Source organism: Thermobia domestica, chromosome 14, assembly GCF_964235325.1.
Source record: "Thermobia domestica chromosome 14, izTheDome1.hap1.1, whole genome shotgun sequence".
Classification (NCBI taxonomy): Eukaryota; Metazoa; Arthropoda; class Insecta; order Zygentoma; family Lepismatidae; genus Thermobia; species Thermobia domestica.
This window is the reverse complement of record NC_137467.1, coordinates 113,377,020-113,395,194: the sequence shown is the minus strand read 5'-3', so window position 1 is coordinate 113,395,194 and position 18,175 is coordinate 113,377,020. Positions and strand designations below refer to the sequence as shown.

At 36.6% G+C, this 18,175-nt stretch overlaps 1 long non-coding RNA gene across 1 annotated transcript; it reads right to left on the bottom strand.

The window, feature by feature from the left end:
* Window positions 1–10,281: 10,281 nt before the first annotated feature.
* Window positions 10,282–17,681, bottom strand: LOC145670695 (uncharacterized). Its single transcript, XR_014128382.1, has 3 exons — window positions 17,337–17,681; window positions 16,412–16,597; window positions 10,282–10,350 (listed from the first exon to the last, which is right to left on the bottom strand). It is a non-coding gene; the product is annotated as an uncharacterized LOC145670695 (long non-coding RNA).
* Between the last annotated feature and the right edge of the window lie 494 nt (window positions 17,682–18,175).

Below are 18,175 nucleotides of genomic sequence, written 5' to 3'. Positions count from 1 at the left end.
AAGCTAAATAGAAAATAAGGTAAACCCCTATTTAAGATCTCTACACATGCAACTCAAGAAATTTAATTTGAAATCTCATCCACTTAGACTTAGATCTCTTTATATTATTATTACTCTTTCCTCTTGTTTTTAAAAAGCGTACTGGAACTCTTTCTTTTGTTAACAAAAAAGCACCACCATCCTTTCTTTAAAAAAAAAAGATAGAAAGAAAGAAAATCTAGATCGCAATACACAATTTTATTGTTGATTTGTTGCCACTCTGATAAATGTGAATGTTGTGGGTTTGCATGTGTTGACTGGTTTCTTATCGCAAAACCTGCAATAGTTTATACGTAAAGGAAACACCGATCATGTTTTATTCTGTATCTTTTTACTTCCCAATAACGATAGCCGTGCATCTTTGTGAGAAATTTGCAACTAATCTTTTCTATTCTGCCAATTGTAAAAGTAGACTCAACAAGAATTTCCCTACACTTTAAGACATTTTAAGAAAAAATACCTTCTTTCCCCTATGCAAATTTTTAGCATTTTTTTCCGTACGCCGAGGGAAATTTCCCTCCATCTGGCAACTTTGAGCCGAAGTGGGGAAAGATTCTTTGCTGTTTTCTTGTCGTTACTTGATATTAGTGCTGTCAAATTTTTGTGACATTTGCGATTTTCTGTTTTTTGAGAAAATGGGTTTCTGAAACAAAAAACCGCAAATGAGGTTTTCAAAACCGAAACCGCAAATGCAGTTTTCAAACCCGACATTTCAGTTTTATGAAATTTCACTTTTGCAAAAACCGATTTCGACAACACTAATTTGAATTATCTTAAGTAATCTTATAAAGTTACCGTTTTATGCCAGGGAAATGTTAAAATAACAGGGCCAGAATCATTTTAGTTAATAGCAGTACGTTAAAATTAAATATATACATAGTTTGTGGAGATAGGTATCTTCCTAGTGCTGTGTAAAATTTCCGGCAATTTTGAACCCATTAGAAAAATCTTTTGTTCGGAAATATTGGCAAAACCCGCAAAATATAATTTAAAAACTATTTTTCGCCTGATACAAATCTTATTTGCTGCAAAGTGTTTGTAGCATATATACAACGTATTTCGCTAGCAGGAAAAATACTTAAAGCAACAGATTTTAATTTTACCTTTTAGTTTTCTGATTTCTGATAAAAATCCCTCTTTATTATTTCTAATTATATTTTTCGAACAACTCAAAAAGAGAGATTATCTTATTTACATATACACACATACACCGCACAAGTGCGTAAATTTGAGCAGCGAGAAATATGTTAAATAATTTAACATATGAAATTTCCGTTTTTCGCACGGGGAAAATACGTTTCATTTTGGGTATAAAGGGTACCAAAACTGTCACCAACGAACTTAGGGACCTCAAAAACTATGAATTCGACCCTAGTATAAGTCATTTTGAAATACTTTTACCCAATCCACCCCTTCTCCCTTTCCCAAATTGCGGTGCTGAATTTGGATTTAAACTGGATCGGAACTGTTAATGTTCATTTCAGGACCACAAAAACAATGTATTCGACATTATTATCGGTCATTTTCCATCATTTATATATATATTTTTTCCTTCTCCCCCTCCCCCAAGTTACGAGGATGAATTTTGATTTAAACGGCATGGAAAGTGTTACTACTCATTTCAGCGACCCCAAAAACTATGAATTCAACATTAATATCGGTCATTTTCGATCATATTCATATATATCTCCCCGCCTCCAAGTTGCGTGGATGAATTTCGATTTAAACAGCATCGGAAATATCACTGATCATCTCAGCGACCCCGATTACTATGGATTTGACACTATTATCGGCCATTTTCAGTCATTTTTATATATTTCTTCCTACCCAAATTGCGGGCCTGAATTTGGATTTAAACGGCATCGAAAGTATTACCCCAAAACCTACGGATTCGACACTAATATTGATCATTTTCGATCATTTGTACATCTCCCCTCTCCTCCGCCTCCAGATCACGGCGCTGAATTTGAATTTAAACGCAATTAGAAGTGCCACTGTTCATCTCAGCGACCCCGAAAACTTTGGGTTCGACACTACTATCAGTCATTTTCAATCATTTTTTATATATATCATCCCACCCCTTCCCCCTCCCCAAAATTTCGGCGTTGAATTTGGATTTAAACAGCATCGGACACGTCACTGTTCTTCTCAGCGGCCCTGAAGACAATGGATTCACATTAATATCGATCATTTTGCATCATTTTAATATATCTCCCTCCTCCCCTAGTTTGGATAAATTTGGATTTAAGCCGCATCGAAAGTATCATTGTTCACCTCAGCGATCTCGAAAACTATGGATTCGACACTTAGATCGGTAATTGTCAATATGTATCCCCACTTCCTTCATCCAAGTTGCACTTTCAAAGTGAAATGGTAAAATCCATCCCAGGCCCGAATCTCATCTATGTTCAAATTTTTTATCGAAATCAGTCTGGTGGTTCAAGTTTTGTTAAGTTACAAATATAGTGACTTTTATATATATATACAAAATATATATAATTTGTCACACTAGAGTAGTAGAAAAATGATCGATCTGGAACAACCTAGCTCATAAGAGAACAACTCACAAGCCACTGGGAAAATGACCACCGTGCACCGTGAGCCCATGGTCTTTTACGACCTCAAATTTAGGGGTGAATTTAATCCCTTTTATGAGCACTTTTAAGGGGGTGTATTCGTTCTCTTTTATGACCACTTTTAAGGGGTGAACTCGTTCCCTTTTACGAGCCCCCCCTGGGAATTGACCACCATACAACGTGAGCCCATGGTCTTTTACAATCTCCATTTTAGGGGTGAACTCGTTCTCTTTTACGACCTCCATTTTAGAGGGTGTACTCGTTCCCTTTTATGAGCATATTTTTCAACCCTTATTTTAACATAGCAGAAATTACGAACACACAGAAGAGCAGATAACACATAACATAGCAAGGGTGAACTCGTTCCCTTTTATGAGCATATTTTCCAACCCCTATTTTAACATAGCAGAAATATAGCGAAGATTAAACATAGTCCATTTTAAAGGGTGAACTCGTTCTCTTTTATGAGCACATTTTCCAACCCTTATTTTAACATAGCAGAGAATAGGGGTGTATTCGTTTTGGATTCCACCCCTATTTGAACATAGCAGAGAATAGAAGTGTACACTGAGAAAAAAAATGTAGGTGGCATACTTAAAAACGTAGGTTACATTCGTAATTCCTGTAGTTTCTGGACTTAACGTACAACCGTATATAACATCCTGCAGCAAACGTATAGCTGAAGAAGTATGTATTATACAAACTGTCTGCATAAGTGCAATGACGTCATTCGTATGACGTAATCTTCAATAACAAGTATATACGGAGGTGATATCTAGCTTTGTGACGTCAGGATCGTATGTAGCATGTAGGTTAATAATGACGACACACACTGACTATCAGGACGGAGCATAATTTCAAGAAGTATGCAATATACGATCTGTACGTGTGTTTCTTGCGTTCAACCCCGAGACAGCATCTATATTGTACTTGTGCCCCGTACGTACGACTAGATACAGTATACGTATTGTACGTATGTATTATACAGATTTTCCTTATGTCGCACACAGCTTGTCCCGATACAGCATACAGAATATCCGTATGCACCATACAGAGTGCACATATGTAGCTTACAGACTGTCTGCATGCAGCATATAGATTATACGTATGTCGCGTACAGGTTGGCTATATGTAATGTATGGATTGGATGTATGTAGCTTATAGATTGTCCATATGAAATATACGGATTTTACCTGTATCGCATACGTATTGCCCTTGTTGTAATATATGGATTGGACATAGTCAGGATCTAGATTGTACGTATAGTGCACCATTATTGAAGTGCTGCAACATACTGAGAAATGCATGATACATTCTTACTGTAATGTTGTCACGTATTGTTTTTCTCTGTATGGAAACAAAAATAGCTTAAAATATGGTTGATCTCCATTGTGCCAATAATAATAAAATTAACAATGCTACACTTTTCAAATCTTAGTTTAGAGCAGTGAAACTGTCCAAAGAAATGTATTTACCTGCAGGGTGTCCTGTAAGTTTGGGCTTCCTGCTAATTCGTTGGAAAGCTACTGCAAAGCCAAGCATTGAAAAGTGACACAAGCGTTAATTTTAAAATTATGGGCACAAAGAAGGTTAACCATATGTTAAACTATTTTCGTTTTCATACAGAGTAAATCAATATGTGATATATTACTGTAAGAATTTATCATATGGTTTGCAGTTAGTTGCAGCACTTCAATAATAATGCAAAATGCACAGTCATATACAATCCTATATTCAAACTCAAACAAGATTTACGTACAATCATTTATTAAGCTGTTATCATCCATTTCTTGTACGATATAGATTATTTTACCTCATTCTTTTCCTTAATAGTATCTTCTTCTAAAGTGCAGTTGTTACCACAAGAGGCCTGAATAGAATTTTCCAGAAATAACTTCTGTGTACATTTTAATTAACAGGTATGTTTTTTTTTTAAATGTCGCAACAATTAAAAGTATGCTGACAGCCGAAAACGTGTTCGCTCACAAGATGATTCCTACTCAGTACTCGCCATTAAAAATGCAACACCAAGAAGGAGACTGGGTAGCTGCACCAAAGTTCCCAGGCAGATACCTAATAGTAAGTGCAGAATATTCTTAAACGTCCGCTGTATTCGCTGTGTGACAACGTGGTGACAGCGGAGGCGTTGTGCAGCCATCGACTAAACATATTTATTCTTCCCTGCTCTAGACATTCTGCAAAATTTGGACTTTCCTGGATGCATCCTTCTTAGTGCAACATTTTAAGCAACGAGCAGTTTAACAGTCTCATACATTGCTTAAAGAAAGAGCAATGATTCTCAGAATTACTCGGAAGATATATATACACAATAATTTAAAACGGTTATTTCAAACTTTGTAATTCAAAGCACGAAAAGAACTATACATAAAGGAACACTGATTTTAGCCAAATAGTAATTAGTAAACTCAATCACACTCAGTACCATTAGTTGCTTGGTGTTATCCGTAAGTCAGAGATCACGGTATCTCATTTCGTGTAGATTTTTGCATTTGTTTAACACTAAAAATGTATTTTATCGCTAATTGAACCCAGTACCATATATATACCGACAGGACCTACCTTAGTCACAAGGTGACATGAGTGATACACTAAACTATTCGATTAACACCTGCGGCCTTGTCAACACTAGATAAAGTTACAAAGTGATCAAGTAAATACGGAACATAGTTCATACAAAGTATAGCGATGTATGAAGTCTCCGTTTCATGTGACTTGGATAAAGGATACATCTGAAATAGCAACAAAGAAATATATAATGTTTTCTCTGGATAATTTGGATTAGTCCAGAATTCGAAGACGTATACGTTGGTAAGTCCAATTTTTTTTCTTTCTTTCTTCGGATTCCCAATAAAACAACACCTTCGCTAGACATGTTCAGTATACACATTGCCTTACATACAGAACAATACATTAGTTATTAACAAAAGAGACACTGACCAAAGCTTAAAACTTTATTTTAAATTATAATTTGTAACTGTTTCGGATCATGGCTTTGGTCAGTGTCTCTTTTGTTAAAACAATTAATCCAAAGCCATGAATAGTCTTAACATTAGTTATTAATGCATGTCTGAAATAATAGTGCTTCGTATAGAATTTTACTTCATCCAATCGTAATAGCACAAAGATAAAAAATATTGCGAGGGATAATGTTCTTATTACAGAGAAAAAGAGTTGAAATGACTTAACACTAACAAACATTTTCTTTAAACAGAGATAATATTTTATTCTAATTTATGGGAGAAAGAAATAATTTGTAGTACAGTATCTTTATTAGGGTTATAAATTCATACAAAAGAATGTAAATACAATTGGGTCTGTCTTCAGAAAGGACGTACTTTTAGCCACAACCTACACTGCTTCTTTTCACTGTCTTCCAAGCAGAATCCTGGTTTTGTTTTGATGCACGAAATACCTGAAACAAAAATCAGAAAATATTTAAAATATTAAATTCAGTGTGCTTAACTTGGTTGTACTTAACAATACAAAGTATCTTAACATTTTTGAGATTAAATGGACAAAATCTATTCGGTCAGGTATGGACTTTTGGGTTGCACGTAGAAAAACTAAAGTGTTTATTGATGCTGAACAACTCAAAATGTATTACTATTCAAAAGTAAGTGGGTACCCCAATGGTGTTTGGGGTACCATGGGGTACCTAATGTCTGTATTTTTTAGATATGTGGAAATGTATGTCTCTAAAATGTAAGGAACTGACATTTGTTTACCTAAAACCTCAACTCGGTAAGCCTTAGGGATATTGAGATATGGGAAAATAAAGAGCGACACCATAGAAGTGTGGGGTTTGCGTACTAGGTGGTGCAGTTTCGGAAACGTAATTACGAGGGCTTACAACACCTCAAAAGTAGTTTCAATTAAATACACTACACACGCCCTCATGGGGGTTTTCGGGTACCATGATATTCGCAGAACTCTCATTTCTAAATATTCTAAAATATGTCTTAATAACGTTTTAAAGAACGTTAGAGGTGTGTGTTTACCGAAACCGCAAGTCGGTACGCCTAACAGTTACCGAAATATGGTGAAATAAAAAGCGACACCATAGGTACGTGGAGCTTGCAATTAGACAGTACAATTTAGAAATTTAATTAAAATATGACTATCAAGATATTGTCAAATAAAGGGAGGATCCATATAGTTATGGGGTTTTCGTGTTAAGTGGTAAAATTTCCGACACCGGTCATGGAAAGTTAATAAGCATCAGTAGCAATTTCATCTTAAAATAATTAGGTATTTCCATGGAGTTTAAGAACATCATGGGGTCTACCAAGATTAAATTTTAAAAGCTTTGTAAAATATATTTTGACATTTGTAAAGAGTATTAGAAATATGTATTTACCTAAAACTTCCAGCTAGTACATCTAGCAGCTAGAGAGACAATAAAAGCGTATTAGATCTTGAAATTTCAGAAAACAATTATTGATCCTAACAAAATTTAAATAAGATGGTACTTATATGGGTTAAGTGAGTACCTCAGACTCGTCATTACAATTTCGATCGAAAGATTAATTCAGCTCTAAATTTTCTTTGGACAATTCCAAGCGTTCATCGGGCTCTGAAATAAAGTGAACATTTTTTGTCAATATCTAATATAGCAAGCGAGATATAAGGAATTATGCATTTTATGACGTCGTAAAAATAGAGACCCACATGGATTTGTACTTTTGAGTATTTGCTGTAAGAAGAAGAAATTTCAGAAAACAACCGTATATACCTTAATAGACAATTAAATGGGCGGGGGCACGGGGGCTTAGTGGTAGAGTGCTTACTTCTGGTGTATTGGGTTCTTGGTTCGATCCACGGTCAAGCCAGTTTGTAGTGCACATCGTATTCGTGGGTTTTCTCGGGGTACTCTTTTTCCTCCCACCTTTGCATTCCATCAATTCTGTCAACAACATTCACTTGCTTTAATCATAATCTCCCTGAGACTAAAATGCGTAATCGTGGGTCGCTACACTGAAATATTTCCTTTTATTTAATTTTAAAATTAAATAGGGAGTTAAGTATGATCGTATCTCTACGGGTTAAGTGAATACTCCAATAGTTTCTGCCAAAAAGATTAGTTAAATACCCTACCACTATGCTACTGTGTCCCCGCCCACTCTGAATTTTTTTTCTTATAGGAAAGACCCAAAAGTACAAATCCGTAAAGATCTCTATTTTTACGTCATAAAATATATAATTCCTTATATCTTGGTTACTATCTTAGATATTGACAGCGAATTTTCATTCTTTTGCACAGCTCGATGAACCCTTGGAATTGCCTGAAGAAAACCTAGGACTGAACTAATCTTTCGATCGAAATTGTACTCAGGTACTCATTTAACCCATAGAAGTACCATCTTATTTAATTTTGTTGCCACCAATAATTGTTTCCGAAATTTCAAGATCTCGTACGCTTTTATTTCACAGTGTTTCTCCAGATGTTAGATGTACTAGCTGGAAGTTTTGGGTAAACACATATTCCAAATACTGTTTACAAATGTCAGATTATATTTTCAAAAGCTTTTAAAATTTAATTTTGGTAGACTCCATGATGTTCTAACACTCCATGAAGATATCTAATTACTTTAAGATGAAATTGCTACTGGTGTTTATTAACTTTCCATGACCGATTTCCGAAATTTTAGCATCTAACACGAAAACTCCTTAACTGTGTTGGTCCTCCCTTTATTTGACAACATCTTGATAGCCGTTAGTCATATTTTAATTCAATTTCCGAATTGTAGCGTCAAGTATGCAAGCCCCACATACCTATAGTTTATTTTCCCATACCTCGGTATCCATAAGGCTTACCGAGTTGCAGTTTTCAGTAAAAAAAATAATAATAATAATCAGTTCTTTACATTTTAGAGACATGTATTTCCATATATCTAAAACGCAGAAATTAAGTACCGCATTGGAACCCCATTGGAGTACTCACTTACTTTTGCATAGCAGGGTAAAAACGCCAGTGGTTCTCACTTTAAGGTTGAAAACACTATTTTGTCTCTTCTCTGAGCATCGTGAATCTGTCGGAGCTGTACCATAGTTGGAAAGACTCACTGATCCTTCTTATAATGACCATGTAGTTAGAATTAAAAAAAGGTGTAGCCGTTGGAGGAAAAACAATATTTTAAAATCCTTGCACCAGTAGTCGTCACCTTAAAATCAAAATGTTCCAGTAGTAGTCAGTATTTTCTACCAGTGTTCGTCACTCAAATAACTTGACATAATTTATTCAAAAACGCACTGTGTATCAGTTTAGGGTTAAGAATACAATATAAAGTAGTAAGCTTAATAACTTTGCATCACTTTTAGCACTCAAGAAATAAAATAAAAACGTTTTTACATACGTTTTAATGCAATTTCAGAGAGAAAAATGTTAACTGAATTCAAAAGTTAACTGTATATCACTTCCACGTTAAGAGTACAATATTAAATACTATGTTTAATAACTATACGTCACTTTAAACTCTCAAGAATGAAAATAAACGTTTGTACATACATTTTAAAAACAATCTGAGAAACAAAATAAGATAACTGAATTCAAAATTTAATTATACATCACCTTAAGCTTGAGAATACACTATAAAATACAGAGATTAATAAAAAATGAAATCTTTAAGTTTAACGTCCCACGGTTATGCCGGTTAGGCTAAAGGAGACGGTGATAATGAGAAATGAGTGAAATGGTGGAATGAAGAAAGTGGGAGGAAACGGGAGAACCCCGAGAAAACCCACGAGCACGGTGTTTGTTCACTACGAAGTCCACACGGCGCGAGTTGGGATCGAACCAGGGACCCCAAGCACCGGAGGTGAACGCTCTACCACTGAGCCACCGCGCCCCTCTGAGAATAATAACAATGCATTACTGAAGAATGAAAACAAAAATGTTTTAGCTACCTATATTGTATTTACATGTTACCGGTATTTCTCATTAACTTTTTTTTTTTTTTTTGATACCTCATGATCAAGTGTAGGGATGCGCAAGAGAAAAGATTTGAGATTGTCTCCTCTCGAAAAGGTGCCGCGAAAGTTATGTCTCGTCTCGAAAACTGGATCCGTTTCTATTGGAAGAGCTCTATCTCGTCTCGAATTTCGTAACAAAAATTCTGTCTCGTCTTGTCTCGTGCGCATCCCTAATCAGGTCCATAGCCAAAAACTTCATTTCGGAGGGGGTTCGATAGGGCTTTGGGATATCCGAATTTAGATATAGATAATCGATATCGACAAACTATCGAAACTTGTTCGAAATATCGAAAAATACAGCAATATCGAAATATAAACAATATCAAAAATCGAAAATATAGAAATATGAAAGAGATCAAAAATATGGATATATCGATCAAAAATGGATATATGATCTTGGAATACGATTTGATGGAATAATGAGGGAGAAAAATAATCATTGATTAAATATTAAATTGAAAAGAAATAAGAGCCTGACGCTCAAATACTTATCTATCCGGCACCCATCTTGATCCCCATAAAATATCATGAAGTGCTTGATTGATTCTAAACCCAATAATAGTAATAGTAATTTAACAATAAACACAGAATATATAATTTACGCACCTTGAAATGTAGAAATTAATGATTATAATCCCCAGCTTTCCAATAGACGTTTGATTTCTCCAAATGAAGATTCGGATATCTTGTTTCTTCTCAAGCAATAATGGGTTACAATAATCAGTTGCAGTCCAAAGCCAAGTCACTAAGTTAAGCATGAAAATAAAGAATTCATTAGTTGGATGCATACAAAATCCTACGCATGTAAATCCGAATCTAATTGTATTAAATTGTAAATTTAAACAAACTAAATTATACTACTTTGGAAAGCGTCTCCAAATATAATGTTTTCATTCTAAAGTGAAGGAATTTTTAAAATCGGATGACCCGTTGGCGCTGTACACTCTCTATGAGCCCCATGTGAAATGAAAATGCAACATTGCCATTTACCTGGACCCACAACATAAGTGAGTGAAGTTACTGTCTTTTACGCTAACATGTCGATGGCCAGCCCCCGTTTCAAACAGTAACTTCATTCACTTATGTTGTGGGTCCAGGTAAATGACGACGTTGCATTTTCATTTAAAATTGGGTGCATAAAGAGTATACAGCACAAACATCTCGTCCGATTTTTTTAAAAAGTGTTCACTTTAGATTGAAAACGTCATATTTCGAGATGTTTTTCCTCTTACATTTTGTTGTAACTCTGATAATAACAGAGTTACCCTATATCAGGGAACGTTTGAGACATCCTGTATACATCATAAGAAGTTCCTTTCTAAATTCTACACGGATGTGGTTTCATTGAATGTGAGGTGGGTGATACACATTAGGCCTTTTGGGAGTACGTCACACGGACGACCGTAATTTTGTGTTCAAAATTTTTATTAACTGATGGGATATGTGATACATATGGCCACGGGCTAGAATTTTCTCAGTATGTCAAATATGCAATCAGATTTCATGCAGCTTAATTTGGTGAAAAGCTATTGCCAATTGAACGTTACATTTACCTCTTTCTTGCAGATGTTGAACCATGCCGTTAGCACGTGAGGAATGGATCGAAATAATCAAACTGTGGGGCGGGAGGAGTATATGTGCAGTGGTTGCCGATTGCAGAGTCATCCACAATGTGATTCTGTGTCACATGTTTCAGTGTCACGGTAATTAACTAAATTTGAGAAGACGGGCACATTCGTGAACATACATCGTAGCTGTTCAAACTCGCGGAACCTTTTTCCTTCCCCATTTTGAACCGGTACATGAAAATGACATTTTCTCCATGTTTGCCTGCGCCGATTTTGAAAATTCCTTCACTAATCGATTTCTCTCGTCGAGTACTACAAGAATTAGTTAAAATCTCGCGGGCCCTTTTTTCTTCCCCATTTTGAACTGATACATGAAAATGCGATTTTCTTCATGCTTTCCTGCGCCGATTTTGACAATTCTTCACTAGTCGATTTCTCTCGTCGAGTACTACAAGAATCAGTTAAAATCTCGCGGGCCCTTTTTTCTTCCACATTTTGAACTGATACATGAAAATGCGATTTTCTTCATGCTTGCCTGCGCCGGTTTTGACAATTCTTCACTAGTCGATTTCTCTCGTCGAGTATTACAAGAATCAGTTAAAATCTCGCGGTTCTTTTTCATTCCCCATTTTGAACCGGAACATAAAAATGAGATTTTCTCCATGTTTGCCTGCGCCGATTTTGAACATTCCTTCACTAGTCGATTTCTCTCGTCGAGTACTACAAGAATTAGTTAAAATCTCGCGGGCCCTTTTTTTCTTCCCCATTTTGAACTGATACATGAAAATGCGATTTTCTTCATGCTTTCCTGCGCCGATTTTGACAATTCTTCACTAGTCGATTTCTCTCGTCGAGTACTACAAGAATCAGTTAAAATCTCGCGGTCGTCTTTTCTTCCCCATTTTGAACTGATACATGAAAATGCGATTTTCTTCCTGCTTTCCTGCGCCGATTTTGACAATTCCTTCACTAGTCGATTTCTCTCGTCGAGTATAACAAGAATCAGTTAAAATCTTGCGGTCCTTTTTTCTTCCACATTTTGAACCGGAACATGAAAATAAGATTTTCTCTATGTTTGCCTGCGCCGATTTTGAAAATTCCTTCACTAATCGATTTCCCTCAACGAGTACTACAAGAATCAGTTAAAATCTCGCGGGCCCTTTATTCTTCCCCATTTTGAACCGGTACATGAAAATGCGATTTTTTTCATGCTTGCCTGCGCCGATTTTGAAAATTCCTTCACTAGTCGATTTCCCTCAACGAGTACTACAAGAATAAGTTAAAATCTCGCGGTCGTCTTTTCTTCCCCATTTTGAACCGGTACATGAAAATATGATTTTCTGCATGTTTACCTGCGCCGATTTTGAAAATTCTTTCAGTAATTTATTTCTGTCGTCGAGTACTATAAGAATCAGTTAAAATCTCGCGGGCCCTTTTTTCTTCCCCAAGCCAATATTTTTGTATATTTTGAATGTATTCAAGTATGGAACAAAAGTATTATATAATTCCCTTAGTAGGCTTCTCAACTTAATATTTTTCAACTTAAATTTTATTTATTTTAATTATTTATTTTCTTGTGACACAATATTTAATTGCAATCGTTCATTGGGTAGAAGGGTGGCCATTCTCAAATATATAAATATAGTATTCTTAAAATTTATGTGTTCTCGTACTATTAGTTTCTTCCACTAGACCTGGAAATTGCAAAATTAATACCTGGAAAACCTGGAAAATTGAGTTCCATATTTATCTATGAACTCTGCTATTTACAATTTTTTTCGAATAGGGAGAACTGTACAAAAGGGTGTTTTGGGAATGGTATAACAATAGGTTTCTGGGAGTGTTATTCGAAATGAAATCTTTAAGTTTTACGTCCCACTATTATACTGGCTAGGCTAAAGATAACGGGGTGTTGTTCGGTGGGGGTCAATGTTGCCAATTTTGGGTAAAGTCGCTAAATAAGGGGAATTCGACCTCAACGATAGCGTAGGTTGACCATAAAATTTTCAGTTAAAAACGGGACAGGTTCTTGCAACCCTAGACTTTTAGATCTACCTTTGTTCTTATCAGTGCCTTGATATCAGATTTCCTCCTCTCTCTCTTTGTTACAGAGCGGGTACTTATGAAAAAGGAAAGACACGTTGAAATTTGTTCAACACACAACCAACTGCTAAAACCTCTGCTGCCTTTCGAGCAGTACTGCGAACTATAGAGTATGTTTAATATAGGGAATTTCAGTTCAATTTTTGCCTCTTTGTTATTATTAATTATTAATACTTTTAAAAGGAGTAGAGATACTGGGTTTGTTATTTACTTCTTTCATTTACATAAAACGGGACGAATACTAGTTTTTTCCATTTACTGACGGAACGGCCGGAACACGCCCCTAAAACGGGACTGTCCCGGTCAAAACGGGACGTATGGTCGCCCTACGATAGCGACAAAAAAATATTTTTTCCGATTGGAGACTTTTTTGGGGTGATTTTTAAATGACGATTTACCTACTTACACATTTAGCGACTTTTTGCTGCAAACAAAATGTTCATCTGTAGAGAAGCATTATTAGTTCAAAACAGTTTTTACGTTCTTTTTTTCTGTTTGTTTTAATCAGCGCAACTGATGAAGAGTTTGGAAATTTGGAAATACAGCGTACTCACTGCCCCACAATCCTGCATTGTTATGTTACCCTTGCCCTCTAACGAAGAACAACTACAAACTTGATGTCCTTTAGTTCGCAGAGTTTCCGTTGAGAGACACACGTAATACATCATTACCGATAGCAACAAGATTAGCTATAGATGCGTGAATAAAGGCGAAGAAGATGTTTGTTATATTTGCCCTTTGGGGTCTTTTAATTATTCTGCACTTTTTCTTTTACAAAAAAATTGCTTAACGTAAGTAGTGTAGTGTTAATTATTTCGGAACTATTTTGACCACAATATGAACAAAAGTACCCGAAACAACCTGAAATGATCCCTGAATTAAAGGATTGGTTGCGCCCTGTTCTACAAAGATGTGAGTAGAACCAGCGGCGCAAATCTGTCTTCAACATTTGGGGGGGGGAGGGGGGTAAGACCGTTACCATACTTTTTTTTTGGCGATGTCCGAAATACTTATGAAGTTGAAAAACAATGTTGTGGAGGATCAGAGTTGTCTTCAGCGTTGGGAGGCTGCAGATTTGAGGCTTATTCTGGGGGACATCTATTTTATCTCACGTTCCTTTGTAGCAATCGGACAAAAATAATCAAATTTCTCCCAAAAAACACATTTCAAATCGGATTATTGGGGAGAAGTCCCCCTCAGTTCCAGGATTGGAGGGGACATGTATCCGTCATCCCCCCCGGATTTGCGCCAGTGAGTAGAACATATTGTTTAGTTTACATCTACAACTTTAAAACAATGCTTATAGACAATGCATTTCTCGATTATTTTTTATAGCGACTTTTCACCCAAAATTGGAGTCGTCACCTCTCGTTTCGCAAACTTATTGCCAACATTTTGGAAACTGGTTGCGAAGAGAGCTACAATGGATGAGTCGAGTTATTTCGTCGCTTCCGCTGTGAACCTAAGTACAAGATTCCAAAGAGATTAAGAACAAATGAAATGAAACCTTTGAATGGTGGAATGAAGAAAGTGGCAGGAAACGGGAGAACCCCGAGGATACCCACGCACACGGTGTTTGTCCATCACAAAGTTCATTTGACGGGGGCTGGGATCGAACCCGGGACCCGAAGTATCGGAGGTGAATGCTCTACCACTGAGCCACCGCAGCTCTTAAGAGATTAAGAGTCACAAACATAGTCACTTTCAATTTTGTAATATATATAGGTCTATATATTGCATCACTGACTGATAACTAAAATCCTTGGATTGTATATATAAAAGTCGCCCCCTACCCGTAAAAAGCTTCATTCGAACTCGGAATCGAACAATTGCATCTGTAAAACAGTGCTGAGTTGATTTTAACGTTCCTTTCAGCAGCAAGGCTGTATGAGACGTGGACCTACAGATTAACGTGGAATCCGAACCACATAAGCTCCGGCCGGGAATCGAAAAAATGAAATGAAATCTTTGAGTTTTATGTCCCATGGTTATGCCGGTTAGGCTAATGGAGACGGTGATGAGTAATGAATTAAATGGTGGAATGAAGAAAGTGGGAGGAAACGGGAGAACCCCGAGAAAACCCACGCGCACGGTGTTTATCCACCACAAGGTTCACTTGGCGGGGCTGGGATCGAACCCGGGACCCCAAGCACCAGAGGTGAACCTTCTACCACTGAGCCACCGCGGCCCCCGGCCGGGAATCGAACCCGGGTATCCCACGCCAAAAGCGTGTTCACTAACCACTTAGCCACGAGGGAGCTCATCTGTAAGGCAGTGTAAGCAAACAAAAAACCGCACACTGGATGTTTGCACAACTGAGGATCAAAACATTCTCAATGGAGTATGAGAAATAGTTAACGTCAATCAAAGTGTGCTTTTGCTTATTCATTACTTCGTTAATACTTAATTCCTTCTAGAAATAGTGAAACTATACTATGAAGAAACACTAATAAACTAATAACAATTACGTTGTATTTCTTACCACACCACGAAAGTAATATACCATTTTTACCACCCATAGAATTTGAACCTCGTACTATACTGCATTAGTCACGCCGTAACGAAAGCTGAAATTCAAACACCTGGCACTCGTAGCTGTTGAAGCTGTGTTGTAGCTACCTGTATATCACGCGGCCTGCGTTGGTACTCCTCAACATAAGTACCTCACAGCCCAAAGCCAGGAAACATCACAGACAGAAGACAGGAGCACAAGCAGTGACTGACACTTCACGAACTCAAACCCGCCAAGACTCAACTCAACATGACCTTCAATTACGTTCTAGAAACCAAACCAATGCTAAGGCACAAACTTACCAACTTCCTATATGAAAACACAAGAAAAAAAATCTAGCTTTTTTGGTTCCAAAGTGATGACATAACAATAATACTAAAAAGGTTTTAATTTTCAGTAACCCAAACATTAATTAACTAGGGAACATAACAAAGCAAAAATAAATAAAAATAAAAATAAATTAAATTAAAAAAATAAAAATCTGACAAGTAAACTCTCCCTGACTACTTTTTTTTTTAAATTTCAGTGAGGCTGTAAAATATGTCAATATCTTCGTAAAATATATATATTTCAATGTAAACAAGTTCTTTAAACAAAAGAAAGCTTTGTAGTAGAGCGCTTACCTCTGACGCGTTAGGTCCCTGGTTCGATTCCTGCTCCCGACAAATAGGCTTTTGGTGAACACTGTAGGTGTGGTTATTCTTAAGACTTTCCAGTTTCCTTACATTTTCTTGATTCCACCATTATCATGTATCTCATCTCCCCCTCACCTTCTCTCTTACATTGATGTACAATCATGGGGCGTTAAACTAAAAGAAAAAAAAATCTTGCAAATATCCTAGTAAAAATGAGTTTTCTAGACTACACAAGTGGCCCCGCGTAGGGTAGTCGCTAGCGCTCTCGCCTTCGGTGCGAACGATCCCGGGTTCGATCCCGGGGGAGAACTCGGTCGAAAAAGTATCAAAAGATTTTAAGTCCAGCCATCCTGAATGAGGTTTCCTTGGGCTTTCCTCATTCACAGCAGGCAAATGCCGGAGTGGTACCTAACATATAGGTCCCAGGCCGTTTTCTTCCTTCCCCAATCCTTTCTTCCCTTCCTTTCCCCGGATAGCGTACTCACCGAGGAAAGTCATTCCTCATATGTGACGGAATAACAAGGCCATTGATGTCGAAAACCCAGAAATCTAAATCCTAAATCTTCACTACACAAGGAAATTTTCGCGCTGAAAACTGTTAATTAGCAATTATGTTAAGCAGTCCTGTAGTAAATCTGCACCAAGTAATAAATCGACACCTATAAAACGGAATGAATAAACACATAACATTCATTTTGCTACCTTGAAACGTAAAATGTTTCAAAACATTAATATTCAAAGATTTCTCAAAATTCAGATACACCCATTCCATTCTCCTCAATCATTAACGAGTTACAATAGTATGAATTGTCATAAACTACATTACTTAGTACTATATTAAAGCAAGTTACATTAAAAGAATATATAATTAATGGAATAATTAACTAAAATAATAGTTAACTATTGTACTTACCCAGGCTTTTGTTTCCTTCCTCTCTTCTTTTCCGTTTGTAAACAACCTCGTTTCGCAAGCAAAAGACGGTAGTTCAATGACGTCAGCCATGGCGAAAGAAAGAGTGTCTATAGGCGGTCACGATCTCACACACAGATGGACGTATATAATATATAGCTGACGTATGAAACATACGTATACGTATGTAATATACAGAAGATTGTTAGATGTCAGATATCCTGCAGCAGCATAATGTAACATCTAAGCGGGTAAAAGGCAATACCTGTGTAGCATATGGATAAAGTACGCTCCGTACAGATTTCCTTAGTAAACATAACGAATCCTTGTATTTGTACAATATACCGCTGTCCGGATAATGGATTTTTCTCAGTGTACTCGTTTCTAACCTCTATTTTAATGTAACATTATTTTCTTTTACGGGGGTAGCAACACCCCCAACCCTCCTCCTTTCTCATCCAGGGCTTGGGACCGGCAATGGCGGAGTTTTAAAAAATAACATCATCATACTCTCATAAATGAATAAAGCATAATATCATTAGCATCAATAGTAGTGAGTGAGAATTTGTTTAAAAAATCGTGCAACGAATAACCAGATGCACGACATGCTAAATATAGGAAATAGTAATGTCCACAAAATTGAGATAAATCACCTTGAATACGTCTATTATTCCATGTATAATACAGACAGTTTCGTTTTAAAAACCTTATATGATGTTGTATATAGGGAGGTATACCATAGCTATCGAAATACTCTCCCACACACATATTAGATATATAAACAGCAACCCAATGTTCACCAGGCTTATCACTAGAATCAGTATTTATAATTATGGCGGCTG